General features: G+C 35.5%; 1 long non-coding RNA gene across 1 annotated transcript in view; it reads left to right on the top strand.

The window, feature by feature from the left end:
* Positions 1-22,516, top strand: part of LOC122180570 — a 57,734-nt gene extending 35,218 nt beyond the window's left edge. Inside the window, exons 4-6 of the long non-coding RNA XR_006179165.1 lie at positions 6,138-6,203; positions 8,559-8,684; positions 22,424-22,516. This is a non-coding gene — a long non-coding RNA (uncharacterized LOC122180570). The remainder of the gene's footprint in view (positions 1-6,137; positions 6,204-8,558; positions 8,685-22,423) is intronic.
* Positions 22,517-23,404: the final 888 nt, after the last annotated feature.

Below are 23,404 nucleotides of genomic sequence, written 5' to 3'. Positions count from 1 at the left end.
GAAGGGAAGGGAAGGGAAGGGAAGGGAAGGGAAGGGAAGGGAAGGGAGGAAACTAAACTATAAATTGAAAGAATTCTTATCTTTAAACTACCACATTGTTTCCTTATTTAAAATGTTTTCAAAGACAAGGAATATTTTCAGTGAAAATATTATCTTCCATTATAATAACCATTAGAAAAACATTGAACAGCTGTAACAACTGTAATACAATACAACATGTAGCAAGCAAAACATTTGCTTGAGATGTACAATGGCTGGCAAGTGCAGCCTGACCAAGTTCAGCAGGGGACACTTACATGAATACAGGTCAAAACTCCTCTTCCATGATTGTACAAGTTAGCAATGTCATCAAGAACAAGTCTGACTGCCTACTGCAGTGACCTGGAATAAGCTGATTAAATATGTTATATAAATTGGAGGATGTCAAACAGCTATGTGATGCCAACAAGAATTCAAGATCATAAAAACAAGGGCCAAAGATTCTCTCAAGTCTGTCTCCACCAGTAGGCCAGTTCCTGAGGTGAAGAGAATATAATGTCTGTCTGACTGACTTCGCAAGCACAGTGACTCATTTATATTTTAAGGTAGAGCTGTGAGAGTCCTTGGAACAATTCACATTTTATGTAGAATGAAACCTTAAAAATTCTATGGTAATGGTTGTAAGCTAACAAATGTATGTTTTTTACATACATTTTTACATGAGAAAATTTGCATAAAACTAACAGGAAAAGTGAAAAATCTGATGCCAGTACTTCCTTATATTCTGGAATCTTAAAACTAAATTTCTAATTTAATTATCTGAAATATATGCATAGTATGAAGAACTTTAGTATTTAATTTATCTTGCTTTAATATTGAAATTAATATAGAAAAATGTTGAAATATGGACTTTATCCTATAATTCAAAATTCTTTAAGTTAGTTAAAAAGATGGTATACCTCTGTTTTAGTGGTATTCTTTTGATTTCCTACTGTGTTTGTTTATTGATTTTTCTATAAACAAGATATTTGATTGGAACATTGGGAATGCTTATACGAAAAATAATTTTCTTAAGCTCTTTTTAGTATGTCTCCCAAATCCCTAAGGATGAATTAGAAGCAGATTTCATATACAATGTGACCACCATAAAATGACCAGTGTAATGACATCTGTCATTTTCATGTCTTTCGTTTGTTTACAGGCCAGAAAAACAAACAAATAAACAGAAAATCCACCGAAGCAACATTTATTGGAGCAAATAATCAGAATCCACTTTACTTCAATTAGTTTACATTGTGCTGAGGCATCTGGATTGCCCTTGAGGCAGAGGATTTCAAGAGAGCTCTATTTCATAGTCCCAGAATTTTGTTTATATGTCTTCTTGTACTGGACACCTCAGTGTACAAAGTTATCCTAAAACACAACAGCTTTATCAGAGTCAGTGCATCTAAATAAAGGGTTAATAACGAGCAGGTATGCTACTTTAAGTTTTCTCTGTAGACAAACCCCTAGATCATAATCCTACAATAATTTCCAATTTAGTGCTTACAGATTTAACCAGCATTACCACTTTCAGTTGCACAGAAATCGTGTTCCTCTTCTAAAAACATAAGATTGACTGATTAGCATAATAATGCTGGCAATAAAAAAATAAAAGAAACAACAACAAAACCCAAATATCTTCCTCTAAGATACTCTTATTTGCCTCCAGGTTTTTAAGTTTGTAATATATGCCCCTAACTTTAACAATCAAGAAAAATTGCATGGAAGGAAGGAAGGGAGGAAGGGAAGAAGTGAGGAAAGTGGATTAAAGAATTCAACCTAGTTTTATTGATTGTTTCCAAAAGTCACCAAGAAAAATATCTTGAGTGATATTAAACATTCAAACTTCCAATATTTATCGTCATTACAACATCAGAAAGTTAGCATTTAAAAAAAATCTATAAAAAAGAAATAAAGATGTGATTTTATTGAGCCTGAAGATACAAAAAGAGCACCACAGACACTGCCATCTCTGCTCTGCCTTCAGTGCAAATTTCATTAGATCAGTGTGATTTTAGTCTGAATTTTCTTCTGTCTTTCTGTCTTTGAGTTTCTTTTGTTGCTCTTCTATTGTGTGATTTTAGAGTTCTGTGGTTAAATATTGCCTCTCCTTGGCTGTTTAAGATAGATTCTCTTATTTAGTCATAAAGCACATAAAAAACATTATTCTGTGTAGTAGAAGATAAAGCTGTAATACCAATCTTCCAGAGAAGATTGCCACAGAAAAATATGATTTTACGAAAAAGGATTCAAGCAGCACTAAAGATGGTATTTAGGCAGATGATCTCTGTCTGAACAGCATTTCTCCTGAGACATGGATTGGTCCAGGAAAGAATTTGTTTTCCTGATAATAAGCCCTTGGACATTTTCCCAGGTAATGGAACTAATGGAACTAATTTGTATGATACATTTGTATGTCTTAACAATCAAATTTTCATATATTAACTTAGTGTTTTTTTTTTGTTTGTTTGTTTGTTTTAAGATGCATTTTAAAGTTTCACTCCTAAGCCTTAAGTTAAAATCAATTTCTTTATCCTCCCTGCTGTGGCTTGTCTAATCTCTCATCTTCTGGTTGAGCTTTTCTTTGGAAAACTATTTGAAAATATCATTTCTTATAAACTAACAAATAGAAAATAAATAACTGATGTCAAATTTAATGTTCAGGAACTTTTGAAAGAAACTAAAAACAAATGGATTTCTAATATAGTACTTTTCCTATTTACATTGGAAACAGCTTTAAGTGGGTGAGCTTTGCCAGTGTTATATATATGAAAAGAATTTCCCTGTGTGTGGATCATGTTATACTAAACAATAAGCACAACTGTGATGGTTAGAATTGCTATGTTACAGATATCCAGTAGAGTCAAAAGACTCACTAGCAATGATTTGCTTGTGCTTATCCAAATATCTTGCTGGATGGGGAAAAAAAAAATGAGACAAAGCATTTTACCTACACAGAGTTGATAAACAAAGCATTTACTACATGATCACATATTCAGTTACCTCTTTATGCAGGCAGAATACTAGTCACAAAAAAATGTTCATTTCCTTTCTTTGTCCTCTTCCTGAATTATAGGATTACAGATCATGATTTCAGCGTATGGACTGCAAGCTCTTTGCTTTCAATGTTACCTTATTCTTTTTTCTCAGAGCTACTTCAGAGATCCCATTTTCAAAAAAATGTTTTCTTCTTCTCTGTTATTTTTCTTTAGGATGTCACAAAAATAGTTTTAATTCACATTATCTTGTGAAGACATATTTACATACAAAAGTTCTTGTTTTTACACTAACAAGCCAAAGGAAAAATTGTTTTGTAAAAAAATGAATAAAGAAGATAGTAAAATATCAGCACCAATTCTTGGAGTCACAATATGAATTCTGGACCAACTTGACAAAAAATAAAGAAAAGGATACATTTCTTTATGTGGATCCTTCTTCTTCAAATGTTAAAGAAATAAGTGAGAAGAAAGTAGAAAAGACAGGAAATAGCCATGAAGAAGTCAAAAAGAAAATTAATATTCAGGAGATCTGAATAAAAGAAGGTCTGAAATTAATGGTACATCACTCTTCCATTTCAGTCAAGCTTATCCTGGTGGTGTTTCCTCCTGTTCCTTCCAAACTTGACTTTGTACTTGGTTATTAAAATAAGTTCCATAAGCCTTTGCATTTCAACTTTGTGTTTAGACTATGCTAGTGTTTGAATTTCTTTCCCTTTGATAGAATGGACTTTGAAATCTAACTGCTCCAAATGCAACTTTTTAATTTGGCTACTAGAACAAAATGAGTTTTAGGCAATCTAAAGAGCACTGCTTAAATTCTGTTTCAAACTCTACCTTTGTGTTGTGCAGCTGAGGACTGTGGTTGTACTGAGTACAGTTAGGGAGAATGTACAATAAAGCAAATGTGTTCTATTCTCTAAAGACAAGGAGGATTGAATCAGATTATAATACAATACCCAGCTGCTGCAACTGATTTCATTTTATTTTATTTTCTGGATCACATGATTCAATGAATCAGATGTAGAGCTTTGCATAGGCCTCTTCCCTTCTACTTACCATCAGTACCTCCGACACATTCTTGATTAACACAGTATAAAGTGTTGGCGTATTATAAACCAGATCATGGCGAGGTTGAGACAATGAAGATTCCCTACATTGTGAATTCCAGTTGCGTGGTGCAACCACTTTAGGAGATGAGGGACAATTTCTCACTGTCCACATGATGGATGGAAGATGGCAAACAGTGAAGTTTCTTTGTACAGTGACTCAAGTAGAGCATGACAAATAAATTAGTATTTTGTATTTAATACCCCCACCTTAAAAAAAAAAAAAAAAGTGAAAAAAAGAATGTGGCTTTGACATGTAGAGAAGTGGATTTCAACACTTACAGTAGCTTAATTAGTAGCTTAATTTCTTTGGCTGTAAACTGCTAAAATATCTTAATAGTTTAATTAATGTAATCTGTCATTGTAAGTTGTAGTTGATTAAAAATGTCTAGATTAATTTTAATGGACAGGTTTTTTTTGTGGTTAGGAATTGGAATGAATGGTTTGAGTACTTTGAACAAAGAAGTGGGTGCAGTTTGTAGGAAAAAGATGATGAGTGAAGAAGACAAAAAGGAAGTTATGAAGTGAGTGCCCACAGAGAAAGAGAGATCAGAAAAGTGAAGGGAACAAACAGACTGTGGTAGCAAGGATGAAATTGAGAGAATCAGGCCATGCAATGGGATTTGTAATTTGGTTGTTTCTGATTATCTGATTTTGAATTCTGGAGTTTCTGTTTTCTTTTCTTCTGAAGGCAGAATGTTTAGGATTTAGTCCAAAGAGACTAGAGCGAGTTATCTTAAACTAAGAGAAGTAAAATTAAGTAAAGAGCAAAAAGACAAGAGTGAAATCTTGGTAACAGGACTTGTCTATAATATTTTAATATGCACAAGATAAAAGTCAACATTACAGTTCACAGAAAATCATATAACTTTTCTTCAGTTTAAGAAAAAATAAAACAGATGTATAAGTTTGCATGTGTTTATGGATGTATTCAAATAGATAGACACTGCCATGGCAGCCTTCAGGCAGAAAGAAAGCAGGCAGGTCCTGAGACAGGAAGAACTGGGGAAAAGAAGGCTCTGTGTTTCTGGTCTCTGGAAAAAGAGACTCTCTGGGACCATCCCAACCACAAGAAAAAAGCTTTAAGTAAAGCAAAGCCGAACTGTTTTCTTCTTAGTACCTCTTTCTTGACTGCAAGATCCAGATCTGAGCTAGGATAGCTACAGCTGGGTTATCATAATGAGTTTGATTTCTTCCTTTCAGCTCTGGTAGAAAGGGAAAAGGCAAAGACAGGCACTGAGCAGAGCCAGGCACACAGGCAGCACAGCATCAGCACCTGTTGCAGCTACCCATTACCTTCTCATAGTGATTTCATTAAAGCCCAGTGCCACATGATGGAAAGTTAATGCCATACGGATTAAAACAAAATCCTGTAGGGCATCAGTTCAGTTTTATTGCTGCTGGTGAGAAACACTGGGCCAGGACTGTATGTTACAGTTAAAGTTCTATGCTACTGCTGTCAGTGTAAACAGTAATGAAAATGCTGAAGCTTCACTGAGGGAAGTGCTTTAATTTTGTTTCTTCTCCTCCAAATGCTAATAATAACAAAACGTCAAAGCACAATTGCCAAATGTGTATCTTTTAAAAAGCCAGCAGGAAATGGGCTCATAAATAAATTGCTTTGTGATTACCAGTACTCACCAACCCCCCTCCCTTACCAGAAAAGTAATAAAATTCACCCAAATGGCGCAGGAGAAGGGAAAAAAAAAAGAATAAGAAAAAAAAATATATATGTGTGTTGACATCTGTGTAAGAGTGTTTTGGCAAAAGAGGAAGGATTTTTCTTGAACAGACAAAGAAGAAGCATTCCATTATGAAGACCCACCCTTTTGAGATATTTAGTAGATATCTGATCTTTTCTTCTATATATAAGTACCATGAAATTAGATAATGGAGGCATTTGCGTTCACTTCTTATTGACTCTACTCCTATAATTATATGAGTTTTAAAAAGTGAAGATTTCTATCTTTGCTTGGTAAGCAATTGAGCTTTCTAATATTTCCATTTCTAGGAGACCCTCCATCCTGTGGTTCTACTGTGGATTCTTTGTTATGTCTGACTTGCATTTTCATCCAAGGTACAAAGAGGGTAAATAAGGGTTTATATCTGGAAGAAGAATTTATAGGAAACATTGCAGGAAACAAAGCCAATAAAAATACTAATTAGCCAAGTAAAACTAAAAGGTGTTTTTTTTATTTTTTTTTATTTTTTTTTTTAAGAAAGACCTGAGAGACTTCTGTTTCACTAAAATGCATTCATAAATAATATTATTAAAAGGGTAATATTGTAGTGTTATTATTGAGTACCTTTGAAATATTGCGAAAATATAAAAATGTGGAAGAAGGAAGACATTAGAAGAAAGGAGTTAGCAAAACAATAGGAAGAAGTATACATCTTATGGACCAGCAAATAATACTGAGGGCTGTAATGTCATATAAAATATATATGTTATCTAGTATAATATTATCATAAGGACCTACACAGGCTTGAGCAGTGGGCCCAGCTAGGGTAACAATGTAAAACTTAGATTTGTACCGTGCACTTTTCTGAGCTATGGAAAACCTTTTCAAAGTACTTCTGGACAGGGATAAGTTTTGAAAACAGTTTTAGTACCACCTCATTTTTGGTTGGGCTACACCTGTTTTGTTCATGTACCAAATCACTGAAAAGTGGGAAGATCACAAAAGCACTCGAGGCAGCACACACTGAATCAGAAAGTGTGTGTTTCCCAGTTCCACGAGAAAAAGCTGCAACCATGGTTTTGGATATTCCATTTGCAAAAGTCTTTTAATGTTGTGCTTCTATTGAGTGTAACTTAATGCAAGTAACTTTCCCAGAAAATGCTTCCCCAGTCATAATAATGCTTCACTGGATTTTGCAAAGGATTTTTCTGAGGAAAGCAGAGGAGAAAGTGACTTTTTGGTTGAACTCAATGGAAATAATCCAAATTCATCTGACAGCGAGCTGGATCAGAATTTTGGGCAGAGGTTCTCAAAAACAGAAGAAAGAAAATATGCAATTTTAACAGGAAAACAAAAAAAGAATAAAAGGAAAGAAATACCCTGTTGTAATTAAATCAACAGGGAAGGATTAGTACCCTGAGAAGGTAACACTGGGTTATACCATCCCACACAAGTGGCCTAAGGACCACACAGAAACTTCTCCACATCTCAGTTCAATACCTCCCTTTTTTGAATGAATGAATGGAAAAGATGTGCAAGCACAAGAAAACAGAAAGATCTGTAAAAAAGACAAGCAAACAAAAAATCCCTCTAAAGACACCAGACATATTTGACGTTTGACCCAGCCTGGACAGCCAGCACACTTGGGGAGAAAGAGAAGATTCAGTGACACATAAGGAATGTAGAAACTTGAAAATAGACTTGGCACTGAAGGAAAAGTTGAATTTGATGACCAGATGATGGGTGGCTAATATAAAGTGACACTGAACAGAGAAAATTATTTCCCTAGAGAGCGGCATTTTTGGATAAAACATCAGGATATGTGCCTGTAATTTGTTTGTCCTGATTCTGGAATTAATTGTATCTTTTAGGCTCATCTTCAACAATTTGCAAGGCATTCTGATGTTGGTACTAGATTCACTGTTAGGCTTTGCTAATTACAGAGTTGGAAGAAAGATGTCTTGCAAGTTTGAGCTTTTGTACTTTTTCTACTCTGATAAACCAAAACCAATAGGTTATATAATTTTAAAAAAAGGTTGTTTCCAATCAAGAGATTCCTCCCTAAACATTTTAAAGTCCGAATCTATTGCTAAAATACAGAAACTTTTGGAAACTGCATATACATATAAGACCCAATTTTCTACCCTCTTAATAGAATCTTACATGATACATATGTTAAACATAGTTTTGGACGTGATGATTGCCTCCAAAGTATTAACTTTTCATGTTAGTAGAACCATCTTACAAAAAGTTAAATTACCTAAACATAAAACAGTATGATAAATCATACATGATACAAATATTCCTTTGGAAAGCACAGAGAACCTGCATTACAGTTAGTTCAGTATGGAACAACACTCTAAAGAAATGTATCTGTATGCACAGAAATACATCTTTATCTGGTCATCTATCTGAAGGGTATTTTGGAAAAAATGCTATCATTTAGAAAACAAATTAGGAGAATTTATTAATCTCTTGGATGCAATACTTTATTCATATCTCGTATAAATTAGATTTTATATTAACTTAGTAAATTAAAAATATGTTGATGCACGTAAAATAGCTGTCTCTCCTAGGCCGTTCAAACCACATCAAGGATAGAGATCAAATTATAGCTGCCATAAAAAATCTTTAGTGTAGAGATTTAGCAATTATATCCTGCCCAGATACAGAAAGATGATATATCAGATACTCTGGGGTGGCATTGCTGAAAAATGCTGACTTTGTAATGGTGATTGCTTTGCTTGCAGAGTGGAGTACTGCTGGGAATGCTGCGCAGAATTTAAGGAGAAGCATATGAAAACCAGGCAGCATGTTGTGGCCACTGGTCAGTTGTCCTGAGGACCTACTTCGTGATGCCTGAGCATCCATATATTGTATCCTTTATTTGCATATGGTTCTGCATTTGGTTGTAAACTATTAGAGTCATGTGTTGCAATTTGTGTGCTGTTAATCCAGACTCATGCTTCTTACTAACTCTTCTGCAAGATAGAATAGCATTACCAATAGAGTCAGAGGGGGCATTACCTCATTTTGTTGATTCAGATTGTTTAGGGCGAAGGTGACCTACCTGCAAATATCAAGCAGATTCAGCTTCACAGGTACATTAAACACAAAGGTAGAGTATGTGGCAATATCAGTGAGCACTGTTGTATGCATATCCTTTTCCTATACTTGTGCAAAGTGTTCACTGTTTGCTTAATGAATCTTAGGCCTCATATGGTATATTTACTCTTCCATATTTATATAAGATTATATAAAAGTCTGCCTGGGATATTCAACTTAGCTTCTTGGCAACAAGGATATATTCTATGGAGTTGTTTGCTGTATTACATCACATTTAATCTTTTTTTGTTAAAAAGACAAATCCATGATTTTTCTGGTTTCTGACTTGGGAGATTTATTGTACGCTCTTACACCTAGTAATTTGAACATGTAGTGAATTGATTGTTAATCATCTGTCTCTCTCATCATATTCATTCATTAAAAACACTGTAGCTTCAAAGCTTGAAAGTGTGTATATAAAACTAGACTTGTGCAACTACGCAGATCAGAAGGAAAGGGAAATAAGATTTTTTCTCCTTATGCACAGGACTATAATTTTATAAAGATATGTTTAATCTCTGTTGATGAAAACTAGTTATTATGTATGTATAAGAAAAAAGGCAAAAAAATTATACTCTACAAAGTCTTCATGAATCCAAGAGAAATCTTGGATTTTAATGCATTAGCTGTTTTTGTTTTTGTTTTTGTTTTTACAGTACAGCTTTTATATATGCTCATCTGTGGCAGCACAATTTGGACATCATTACTTTTCTAATCTGGCTGCAAAGATGCTGATGAGACACGTGTTTCTGATTGCAAACAGTATTCAGCTTGTCTTTGAAAAGACAGCATAATAAATTTGTTCTTTCTTGTCTACACAACAAAGACATTATTTATTACTTTATCTATTTCCTGTTATTATCAATTTTTGTTGGTATAAACAAAACAAAATATAAATATAAATATTATCTGGAAAATCCTCAGGAATTGCCAAAATGGTTTTCATTATGCGGAGTGTGTCCAGCCTCTAATTCTAGTTTCTACCATAAGTGCTGAGCAACATACAGTTGCTGACATAAAAAAACAACAACAACAACACAACAAATGCATTAATGTAGCAGATTATACTGCAAACAGACAATTTTCTGTGCAAAAAACAGATTAAGATATATTTGGAACCCAGGTTTCCAACTCAAACTTTAGTTTCTCCCTTGACAGAGGGAGAGGTTGTTAGTCTGGAGCAGTTCTTGTAACAACATGAAAATTCTGTGTGTCAGAGGCTTTTAGTTACCGTGAAGTCATGAGTGAAAAATGCGTGCTCAGATTGCCTGGCTTTCTCCAGATTACTACAGAGAGCAGCAGGTGCTGCATGTAGCATGCAGGAAGTCAGTCATATAACCGATTCGAAGCAGCAGATTGCTGACTCGAGGAACACTGTTCTCCATTTTTTAGCCAGGGTAGAAGTGCATTAATGTTTCTGACACTGATTTTTTCAATATCTAACCTTTTAAATGGACAGAACAGTGGCCAAATTATGTTTTTGATATCCAAGGTGCTGAATCTTTGGCCTTCCTATGAGAGTCTCCTTGGCCTGTGCAGCCTCAGTCATGCTAGGCAAGATGTTGATTACCATCCTCAGTAGCACATGCAGTGATAGAAGCTTCAACAATCTGTGTTCCAAAGGGCATATTCACTCACTATTTAAAGGCAGCCTAGTCTGCATATTTGTTTTGTGATCTATTCATTAATAGATGTTTTTCTAATCACAATTTGTGGAGGGTTTGTAGGCAATGAATGGCCCTTTCAAGGGAGTTGGACTATGAATACTTGCTTATTTCTCATGATTCTGATGTTTCTCAAGTGGTCTACATGGTATCAGTGTAAAGCAAATTACTACTCTCCGAGGCTATTTTTCTTTCCAAGACACTGAGGAAATTAAGTTCAGAGGCTTGAGAAAAATGTGTTATTAATTAATTTATTTAATCACAGAAATTCATTAAGGAACATGCTGAGTTTCATATGGCCTCTACTGAATGCATAAAGGTCCATATGTTGTTTACAACAGACATATTTTGATAGCTCATCTTCATCAACATAGCAAGCTTAAAATAGGCCTTTATTCAGGCTAGAGTTATTTTTAACCCAGATCATTTAAGTTATCCAAATTAAAGCATAGCCCTAAGAACAATTTCATCAGTTGGATCAAATGGAAACGTGATAAAATGATGGGAACAATCATCCAGAGATGGAAAAGCAATGGACTAAGATTGGTTCTGTCTCCAAACCCATCCAGAATCAATAATCTGAAATTATTAAATGGATTTTTACCAAAAGTGAGCAAGGCAGATGGTTGTCCAGACACACATTTGAACGTACTACACAAGTGCTCCAATAGTCAGTTCAAAGAATTTTCTTGGTTCCCAAATTTAAGGTAGTTGTAGTTCACGCTTTTGAAAACTACTCATGAGCAGATTTGACTAGACTGGGTAACTGGGTCATGAAGTATATGGAGAAAAGTGAGGTGCTCAATGAGTTCTTTGCCTCAGTCTTCAACAGCAAGGTCTCTTAGCTGCACTGCCCAAGTTGCAGAATGAAAAGGTAAAACTGGGAGGTTTGCCCACTAAATGAAGATTGGGTTTGAAACCATCTAAAGAACTTGTAGTCCATGGGACCCGATGAGATCCATCCACAAGCATAGAAGTGGAACCTATATGCATTACACAGGAAAAAAGGAAGTGAAAAGAAAATAAGTATATAAGAAAATAATTTATGTAAGGTTCTGCATACCAGAAGTGTTTTCTTTCTAGATAAAACATACTGAAAAATCTTAGTTTGCCTTCTGATATAACTTCATTACTGCTGTGGATGCATTTAGTGCAGTGCAGAGATACCCAAGTAAATCAAGTCATTAGGGCAAAAAACACAGAGCACTATACTCTGCATCCCAGAACAGTGCCAGCTCAATCCCAAAATAGTAGGTATCACATGAGAGCAATGTTATTGCTGAATGAATAAACTATGACTCTTATTATCATAGATGCAGTGTCATGTGTACTTTACTGCTTGTTTGAAAACTGACATAATCATTTCCGGAAGGCTTTCTGTGTAACTCACCACTCTATGTTGTAAATACATATGAACTGTAAAAATAAAGGAAACTCACTTAAATGTCAAGACTCAAGTGCTGAATTAAATTTTTGGCAAATTAAACTTCAATTAATTTTAAATCCAAAAATTTCATAATATATTCCTTCGGAATTACTCAATTTTCTTTCAGAGAATACTTAATTTTTTCAGATTAGGAAGAAATTAACAAGTAAATAAGTAACCAGAAAAATTTTGCCAAAGAATGGTCAGAGAGGAGTGCTGAGAAGAAAATGCTCATCTGAGAATGTTCTTTTTTCAAAGCACTAAAATTTGCATTCAGTTGAATAAGTAATGATTATAAAGCCTTCTTTTTCCAGATTCAAGAATACAAGGGAATGGTAAGAAAAAATCTCTGGAGAATTGACAAAAACAAAGTGAGAGAAATATAGATGAAAAAATAAATGAAACAGACCATTTTAATGTGTTAATGATGTGTAGCTATGAAATGGCATGTTGAATCATCAGAACTACAATATATTTTTCCTGCTAAACCCCTGGTGAAATCTTTAAAAGCATTTTACTGGTATAAATGTGAGTCAGTATTTTCTGTGAAGTCTTGGGTATGCTGTTACAAAAAACATGCTGAACATTCCTTCTGGTCTCTCAAGAAGGAGTTCCAAGCAAACCCTCTATGATTCTGGAGAGGTAAAAAGACAAAAACAAACAAAACAAAGCAAAGCAAAACAAAACAAAACAAAAAACCCCACAAAGTTAAAGACTCAGAAGAGCAAACAATGTCACAGAAGCAAAATATTTTTTCCCAATATTGCAGCTTCACAGAAACAGTTGGGAATATATTTGCTAATAGTCCCTCCTTTTGAGATCCATATGTACAAGGCACCGGGTACGCAATTCAGTTCACTAGTTGCTGTAGTTTATAGAAAATGTTCTATAGTTTGAGTGAGTTTTGGAAAGCACCCTACATTTATTATCTTATTAATGATCTTGTTAATGTAGAAGAAAATTGCATCTCTTTATTCAAGCCAGAGATAACAGGAGGGTGGATATATGGTATATGATTTGACCAAATCTTTTTATATGGAAAAGGATGAAAAATTATATGAATTTTTTCAATTGTTTACAGTTCATCTTTTGCTAAAAGTGATAGACACTTTTAAAGTTTATATCAATGAGTTTATCAGGTCATACACCTCAGAAGTCTCAATACTCAAGACTCAAAGACATTTACTTTACCATACCTCTTTAGGGAGTGTTTACAGAAGAGCTTGGTTGGATGCCATTATTAACTGGTTATCCTACCGCAGGTACACTTTGTCTGCTTGTATGTTTACTGGAGAGGGAATAAAGAATGTAGGTTGTGCAGAAGCAAAGATATCCAGTATCTGTGCATTGACAATGAGCAGCTTGCTCACTGCTACAATTCCTAGAGCCCTGACTTCACTGTGAGACAATGCTAGATCACTCATCATTATAAATATAATCCAGAACATGTGCAAACCAAACTAACTAGAACTGTATTAGCTGGCATTTTGTGCTATTATGGCAGATTTTTACCATCTGTGTGAGAACAGATGCTCCCTGGTCCAGTGCATAGGCCTCCAGTTAATCTTTCAAGATGTTTTGAACAAATCTGAACCAGCAGAGTGGGTTTACACTTGATCAGTGCTTCATGGCATGTGGCCATGGAGTTTTGGATCTGATAGGAAGAACCCCAGAGCCAATTTTTCTGTCTTGTTGAACCATAGCCCACATAAACATGAAAATAATTTTTTTTCTATTGTATCGGATACTGCCATGCTGAATGGTTTACAAATGGGACATATGTGGTCTCCTTAAAAGAGAAACTGCATTTTTCTTTAGGGTAAGGATTGTACAGGAAAACTGTTTATTTCCATTCAGGTAAGTAGGGAATAGTGCTAATCTCATGTTCTTTGCCCCATGCTTGTATTTATTCAGCTCTACTGCCTGTATCTGCACTTCATGGACCCAGTTTTGACAGAATGACAGCACCTCTCTCCTTTTATCTAGATACTGAATAGTGTTCCTAGGAAAGGTTCCTAGCCAGAAACCCAACCAAACCTGAATCTTTATGCACAGTGGGCTAATTCTCATACTGCTTTATTTGTTTGTAAAAGTAGACTACTTTTTCTTGTTAAATTGCATTATGACAAAGGAAAAAATGGAAACTCTACCCATCCCCCCAATCCCCCTTCTCAGTGAAAATAAATAAATAAATGACTTTCGGTCAACTTGAATTTATTAAGAATTAATAATGTATAGTTAAACATATACTCTAAAACCAGTAGCATCAATAAGTATTATTCTCTCTCTCTCTTTTTTTTTGTTCTTCAGTAAACTCATTTTAATTAACCATGATGAGACTCAGGAGCCTTTTAAAGAGAAACATGCTGATAAGATAAATTTATGTATGAGATGAGTAAGTTAAACACGGAATGTCACATAGTAAAAGCATCAAGTCTATTGTAATTTCCTAAATAAATCATATTTTAACAGCAACTAAGAACCTCAGTACAGAGATAGTTTAATGAATACCAAGGGACAAATGAAGATTTCTGTGCTACAGAATTTGTACTAGCTGATTCAAGTAAAGAATCCTTGGTTTCTTACCAGCATAAGACAGAAAAGATTTTTCCCTCAAAACTTTCCTCCTTAATATCCAATGCACTGGAGACAGCAATTCAGAGGGGGCCTGTTCCATTTCCACTGTAGTCAGTAGAAAGGACTCCAACTGGGATCTGGATCAAGTCCTTACTGACACTGTAGGGTGGGGTTAAAAATGTAAAAAGCTATCGTTTCCAGATCTGACTATCTAAGACCAGATGTGCAAGGCAGGAAACCATATGATTATATTCAAACAATAAATAAAGGAGTTGCCCTTGTTTAGAAGCATTTTCCACAAGTGGAGATTTTCTAGCCATGACAACATAGTACAGGATTCAGTATTAAGTCATTGAATGGCTGAACCTCTGTCCAGTGAAGCTTACTGAATCTTTGGGGACTCCAGATAAGCAGAAAGAACAAAGGTAAGAGGTCACTTTGTGTCCAGCTAAAGCCAACAAAGGTTTTAATACTGAACTTTCTTCTAGTTTTCATTTTCTGCATTTTGAGTTACTTATGTCTTTTGAATCTGCTTTTGCAGGATCCCTTTAACTTTTGTAGCATATCAACAGTTATTAAAAGTAGTCATTTTTTTGAAACAAGATGTTCCTTGAAACCAGATTTCCCTTTCCTTCTTTTCCGTTCCCTTTCCCTGTCTTTTCTTCTTCCTCTTCTTCTCTTCTAAATCATCTGTGTAAGAACTTTTTTAAAAAATCAAACTGAAAAAAGATGAAAGGGGAAGATTATTACAACAGCAACAAAACCAAACCCCACCCCCAGAAATCAATCAACAAAAAAAGAAACAATAGCAAACTAACAAACTAACAAAAGAGAACTAACTCAAGTGCTCTGCATACGACTCTTACAGATTACAGCAATTACCTGATCATTGCACTTACAAAAATGATCACTCTGTGACCCATTTTCTCTTTTACACTCTGTTCAATATGAATTAAAAATACTTCTGATTTGCAACAACTTTTGCAATTTTTTTTCCAGTGAGACAAGTGTCTAAGAAAATTCAAGGCATATCTTTTCTTTTGTGCTTCATTTACACTTCACATTTATGAAGGGAAATTCTGACTCTGCCTCTTGAGGTCATTTACCATTGCAAAATGTCCAATCACATGCGCAATGTGGACAGAGCGTTACACAGTTACTCATAGCAGGATCAGCCCCCAGAAGCTAATAAAATATTTGAGCAGCATTTCCAGGATAAAGGGCCCTATGCTAATAGGTCTTTAAGACCAAAAGTTTTCACAACTGTGAGTAATTGGATTAGTGTCTAGGAGCAGCCACCACGAAGAGGGTGCCTGAATAGAAGCTGATGTTAAAGTCTTAAACATGCTTAAAATCTATAAATTTACCAGTCAGGACTTTCCCTCTTATTATTGCTGTACAAGAATGCAAGGGTTTATACATTAGCACAAAGGTAGACATTGTTTTGTTTTCATTTCCATACATTTCTCTGTCAAGGAGGAAATAACATGCACCTGGAATCCAAACCTCCTCTGTTATACAAAGAACAGTTAGAACAAAACCCAACTGTTATAAATCCCAAGGCAGATTGTATGAAAGCTTCTTTCTCCCTTGCCTCTAGTATCATGTTTATTAGTATAATTAACGGATCTATTAATGTGTCAGTACTTAATGAACTATAAGGTTAGGTGCAATTTTTATTTTTACTCCACAGAGGAATATATTATAGAAGTATGACTTTCCCAATGAAAAAATTGGCCAATTTTATTGTGTTTATTTTTTTTTTTTCTTAAGAAGGATGAACAGAGGCAATATTCTTAAATAATGTAATATGTTACAAGAGGCAGAGGATGGGTTTCTAAGGCTATAGTTCAAAACTACTGCTGAATCTGTATGCACTGGAGGAATCAACTCTTCAACTTGATGGAGGTCATCCCTGTTCCAGCTGGGGTCAGTCTGATTAGTTTGGAGAGCTACTGGCAGCTGGTAAACAGATGCTTTCTCATAAATTGATGGTTTAGAGTAAGTTAGGCTTAATACTTTGATAATGGTTAACGTGAAAGATAGACATGTGTTTGCTTTGTTTTATTGTTAAGAAAATTTAAGTTGCAGAAATATTTTATTATGTTTCAGTAAGTAGACAAAATGTAAAATACGTGAAAATGTGCAATAGCTTTGCCTGAGATACTCCACCACCACCACAATTGCTACTGTAGTCATTACTGTGTTAATGCTTGTAAGTCTTTTTGACAATCTGGTGAGAAATGTGTATTTTTGAGGTATTTGCAGTATTTTCTGCAGTAATTCTCTAAAGCACCAAGCAGGTCCCAGGGGAGGGCCCTTTCCTATCAGATGCTGTATATGCCTGACTATTACATGGGCACACGTCTGCTGTAAAGGATTCTTTTGCCTTTCTGTAAAGATAAGGATGATCTCCCATCTCTCAGAACCACTCTCAACTCACTCTCAAGTTAGTTCTGAGGAAGCTTTACTCCATGTACTCCACTTCAGGAAGATGATGAAGCTCTGTATGCCTGGACTTCACCTAGAGATGAGTGGGCAACAATTCTTATTGTTATTCTTTCTCTTTGTCATCCCTGAACTTACTGAGATTATATCAGAAAATTTACCATCACTGATAGTTGCCAGTTGTTTGCTTTTAAGCAAGCACAGCCATGGATAAAGTGCGCCAGATTATCCTACAACTTCCTACACTCCTACTTACTCCGCTCACCTGGAGGCATACCACTGATTTACACCAGTGTAAATAAGATCCATCTGTTGACTTCACAGACACACTGGTTGTTTCTCTTGTTAGATGATACCTCTGTGAATCATAATTTCTGTATGAATCAAGTCCCAAGGTAATAAAAGCAGGAGGTGTGAGGACAAAGATGAAGAAGAAGGTCGGTGCATGTGCCCTAGATCTGCAGAGCAAAAACACCTGTTGCTGAAAGTGTCAGATCTGACCATGTCCGCTGCCAGCAGGAAAGCTGCATTACTCAGTTTTATGATCATTAGAAAATACCAAAGTTGAAGATTATTGTTCACTTTCTTCTTTAATTTGCAACCACCAGTGTCCTGTGAAACACAAAACTGCAGAGCACACCAGCATGTTGCTGATATTGGATGCACTTAGTAGCTTGTAAATGCTGCTAACACTTATAACCAACTTGCTTCATAATTTTCTTAGAAAATTTGGCGCGTGTATGTCATTTACATCTTGAAAATGTCAGCATACAATGTGCATATATTTGGAATAAGGCACAATGTAAATGGGGAAATGAACGTGAAAGGCTAGCTCATTTTATCACTTTTGGAACTACAATATAGAATAAAACTTGAATGCAATATTTGTCATAGGGATGTGTCCTCAATTTGTGCCAGGGAGGTTCAGATTGGTCATTAGGAAAAGCTTCTCTGAAGGGAGTGGTCAGGTGCTGGAATGGGCTGCCCAGGGAGGTGGTAGAGCCACCAACCCTGGAGGTGTTCATGAATTGTTTAGATATTGTACTGAAGAACCTGGTTTAGTGGGAAATACAAGTGATTGGTGGACAGTTGGACTGGATGATCTTGGAGGTCTTCTTCAACCTTGATGATTCTATGATTCCATAAGTGTGATACACGTTGCATCTAAGCTAGCAGGATGTTACTGCACACTACTGACTTTGATATAAGATGAAAAAAAATGCTACAATTATTTTTGCAAAAATAGATGTCTGTGATAATAGATAGATTTTTTTCATAAAACTTTACATTGACACATATTTTTACAATATGGAGGAGAAACAGTTAACAGAAATATTACAAACGATGGGGAAATTCTTTGCAACTGAGAAAAGACTGGAAGTTGAAAGCACTCTCTTAGGCTTTAGTCAGCAGATGTCCTGCCATTTGGGTTCAGCACTGTTCATGCTCTCAAATCAAAATCACATGAGGGCCTTTGGGAAGCAGAGTTTTCAGACTGCTTCCCTTTGCAATCTGTCAGAAGTTTTCCATTAAAGAATACCACCCTGGACTGGATCTTGTTAAGATCAAGATTCTGATCTCAGTCTTCCCTTTCTCTCTAATAAATGACCTTTCATAAGGACTCTTTCACTACTGCTTGTCTCTTCTTTTCTTTCTCCAGATAGTTTTTTATTCTCAGTGAACATTTTTTTCCATCTGTTCCTGAAAACAGATTTTAAATGTGTAAATTCCCTGGCAAATATACCTCTTTCCAGAAACAGAATGAGATTTAGCTTGAAGGAAACTTTTTCCCCTCCACTTTCCAGTCCCAAACCTGGAGGTTTCTTACTTATCAGAAACTGTGCTTCCAAAAATCTGCCATCAGTATCTGGGCACTCTTCCAGGCATTACTGCCATGGAGCTGCTCCTTTCCCTGCTGAAAGACTGGAACAGCAGTGACAAAGCTGCCAATGACTTCTGAGAGCATGTGGCCCCATGACATTTGCCATCACTCCTAATGCTGTGCTCACCTGTTCAGCTGGTTTTGTAGTCACCAGGTGGACTGACACTGTCAAGAGGTTCTGCCTTTTTCTCTGTTTGGGAGCAAGTCAGGAATAATGTGTCTTTCCCAGTAAAAAAAAAAAATATCCATAAATTAAACAACAGTTATGGTTTGACTCTTTGTATGATGAATACAGCTGGGAGCCATACACAGGAGGAACTTGATATTGAGAACAGACTTTGCTAGAGGAAGCTACAGATTTGTTTTACTTCCTGATCTCGTATATCTTACCTATTTGACTTTCAGGCTGATAGACCAAGAGCCTGTATTACACTTGGCTTTGTCAGTGAAAGTGATTAACCTTGCTGTGAAAGCGTATCATACTGCCAGGAAGTACGAACAAATGCTTAAATGGTCAATGTGAGACTTTAATCCAAGCTCCAGTGCTGCAAATGCAGAGGAGACTCTGTGCTGCACCACCTCTCTCAGACCCTCAATCCCACAGCTAAAACCAAAAATGCCCATGATTTGACCTGCACAGTTAGGGTCCAGGTACTGGCTGAACTAGATTTAAGGATTTTTATTGCTTTGTAAAATCTCCATCATCTTTCTTGTTTGTAGCTGTTTCCACTTAAACTATGTGCTGTTAAGCCCAGAAATGGTTCCTGAACACATCCTCAACCATGGGTAAAGATGCTTTGCTTTCATTCTTTCCACATTGCCCGCCTTCCTCACATAGACCTACCACAATGTGTTCTGAAATGTGTAATCAAGCACTGACAAGAAGACAAGAATAACAAGGATAAGTTTTGTGGTTCACCACGTACATGGCAGCACTGTATCCTATCCTTCATGCCAAAGTAAACCCCGGTCACAACCCCCTCTTTTGTACTATGTGTGAGTTTTATTCAAGTGGATCTGACAAGTGATATGCTGAGATCTGCAGTGCCGAGATTAAAGTATTTATGTAAAGAAATCAATAAGCCTCAACTAATTACTTCAAGTGAAGCTCAGGATGAGGGATAATTTCGGGACAGTAAAATAAAAGAGTCTGATTTGATCAAAGCAGCCATCTAAACCAGCGGTGCTTAGTTCGCTTCTGTTGGTGGTTCAGTTTGGATTGCTTGATTATCTGAAAACTTCAGAAATATGTTGAAATTCTTACCCTGAATGGGAGTAATCACATATCTCCACAGCTGAGTTTTGATCTTTGCCTGTTCCAGATTATGTTTATTATTAAAAAATGCCTTCTGCTTTCTATTATTTACGTATGTATTTTATGATGGATTAATAGCTGATTATTGTGTGTGACACAAGGCAAGAAATACCTTGCATGTGATTATGATCACATCTGTGGAAGATACAGAAAGTTACAACGCACATATTGATCTACGTGGTGTGGCTATTGGCTGATGTTAACAAAGTAGCTAAAATTACTAACTGATATAAATCAACAGACAGTCAGGATTGCCAAAAGTCAGAAGAGAACTTCTGTATTTTCAAGACCCGTGCCAGTTTCAAAGCCCACCATCTTCAGTGTAGCCTACTTTAACTTTTCCAGTAGGTCTGCTCAGAGTCATTCCTATCCCACTCTTTTCTGCCTGTTTTGCAGATATTTGCCAGAGTAATCTCCATGCTTTGGTGTGTAATGACTGGAAAGCTGAGATCTAAGTCCAAATATCTCCTAGGTCACATTCACATAAATGTCCCCAAATTTGAACGTGTTTCACATTAATACCAGCTGCTACCTAAGATTTCCAGAGTCTGACATCTGAGATAGAGGGGACTTGGCTGCAAGGAGTACACAGTCCAAACACAACTCCCTGTTCGGCTTCATCTTGTGTAAAGGACCTTGAATGTGACAGTCCTGGAGAGTGGCTCAGGCATTTCATAAAAATAGTTTAGTAGGCAGTCAGAGTACAACCCTCTCAGACTCCATGGTGAGAAGCATAGAAAGTAAATTTTCCTTCCTCGACTATAAGCCTGCTGAGTGTTTAAGGCAAATGTATCTATTCATGATGGAGACTGAGTCAATAATTCCAGAGGAGATTATGTTGTTGTTGTTAGAATTGATCAGAAATGTAAATAATTAAAATAAGTTCTATGTATTTATATCATGAAAAAAATTAAGAATTTTAACACAACGGATAATTTCTCAATACAGACCAAATTTTAACTTCCAGCCTATGTCAGCCAACAAGACACAACGTGTTTTTTTAAATCATCATAGCTGATATATATTGTACTCCACTGCCAAAGATAAATATGTATATAAAATTTTTTAAAAAAATTGTTAGAATAAAAAGGCAATATGTACTGGTTTGTTTTGTCACTGTCACTAAACATTTTTGAATGTTTAGAATTTATGGATATAGCAGGAGTCTGCATTCAAGCATAAATAGGGCTAAACATTCCAAGAACCTTGTTATCCTAAGATGAACTTTGCCTATCAATATACGCATTACTGATGCAGTAAACACTTTCACCATTTAAATAAAGGTATAGTTTTAAAAATCCTATTTTCTGGGAGATTTTTACATACAGAAAAATGTTAAAAATCTCTTCCCCCCGAATAAATTAAAATAAGTCTTTTTCCATATTTTATATTCTTATCTTTCAATTGCAGATTTTTTCTCCCCTGGTTTTTAAATACAACCAAATTTTCACCTGTTGATAAAAAGTAAAAAAACATCAGGAGAAATAAGGTTGTTGCTCAATTTCGTGAAGTTTATAGCTTTAGCTCTGATATTGTGCGGGACTGTAAACCTGTAGGCAAGCCTTGAATGAGTAACATTTTAGGACCAGCATTCTTTCCTTATCTTTCCTTCCAATTTGCCTTCTTGGTTACAATAAGACTTCTAAGTAGTTTGTCCAGAACTGCATTTGATGATCAGAGACAACTATAAAATATAAGTGATCTGGTTGTGTGGCCTGGAAAAAAGGTATATCTTGTAGAATATTAGGGAATATTCTGTTCATTTTATTCATGTGTGGTCTTGCATATTTCTTGCCTGTTGTTTATATTATACTGAACATTTCTTCAGGTTACTCAGAATATGACATAGATATAGTATCACTTTCCTATTTAACTTACTAAATTCTTTACTTTCAACCATAAAGCATTCACTGATGAAGTTTAGGATCAAACTAGGAATAGGTGAACGGATGTTTCTAGTGGAAGGGGTATGTGAGAGCAATGATTTGTGATAAACATGCCTTTGCATGAGGACTTGTAAATGAAGCTGATTACCCCAAGGAAAGTTTTTCAAGAAATTTTATTCGGGAAAGTCCATATGTTTCAGTACTAGCAGGAAGAATAAAACCACACATTTCATCTATTTTAGTTAAATAAACATTCTTACATCTCTTTCTTTCTTTTTTTTTTTTCCTAAACGATTCTGTTCCGCTTTACAGACTTATATTTTCCCATGAAGAAAAGCGATTCCAAGAGTTCTTCATTGAAGAAATATTCCTACTGATTGAAAATAAAAGAACAGAGGAATTCCATCTGTCCATGTGTCTGCCTGTCTATCTATCCTCGTATTTTTAAGTTTGCCAGTCTGTTTTCACACTTTCAAACCTTTTATCCTATCCGAAAAGGTTTCTTCTTTTTCTTTTTTTCTTTTTGCTTGTATTATTCTGCACTGCACTGACTGAAAACACATATATATATATATTATTTTTTATTGTAGTCTTGCAACTTGTGAACTGAAGACCAAATCTAAGAAGGTGAAGTAGAGCTGCAGGGTCTCTTCACTGCAGACCACTGGACACAGTATGTACTTATTTTGGCAATATCCTTGCACATACCCTATGTATACATGTCCCTTGCCTTTAATTTTAATGATTCCCTGCACTTCTGTAAGACTGTTCCCAAGAAGTTCATAACAAGATCATGTCTCAGAGTCTCGTAGGGAAAGACTCAGTTTATAGAATTGAACTATAAGATTCCACCCTCTTTAGCATTGAAAAAAAAACACTTAAAATAGACCAGATGCCTTCCCAAATATAAATATGAGTGAGAAATAAAAGCTTCTTTGATTCTTGATACAGACATTCATTTTTAATTGAGACTAGGGATTTGTTCTAATTAAGAATCTGTAATACTGTCGTGATTTATTTGGGCCATGGTGATTTTCTCTATTTGACAGGACCATTTATAATAATTAAACTAAACAATTTCCATATTAAGCTGCCAGAGGAAGAGAACAAGAGTGTTAAATCTATCTGAAATAAAAACTGAAATGAACCATGGCATTGTTCTGATTCTGGTACAGCTGTTTCAATTTTCAAACTTCTATTATTTTCCTCCCTCATGGTTTAAAATGTAGTGTGAATGAAATAGAAATGAGAAGAAAGTGAGAAAGGATATCTTGCTCTGAGTATTCTATGCAA

The sequence above is a fragment of the Lagopus leucura genome, unplaced genomic scaffold (genome assembly GCF_019238085.1).
Source record: "Lagopus leucura isolate 7727_CA_CO unplaced genomic scaffold, USGS_WTPT01 Super-Scaffold_100008, whole genome shotgun sequence".
Lineage (NCBI taxonomy): Eukaryota > Metazoa > Chordata > Aves > Galliformes > Phasianidae > Lagopus > Lagopus leucura.
Note: the sequence above shows the minus strand (reverse complement) of the source record. Positions and strands in the feature narration are given on the sequence as shown.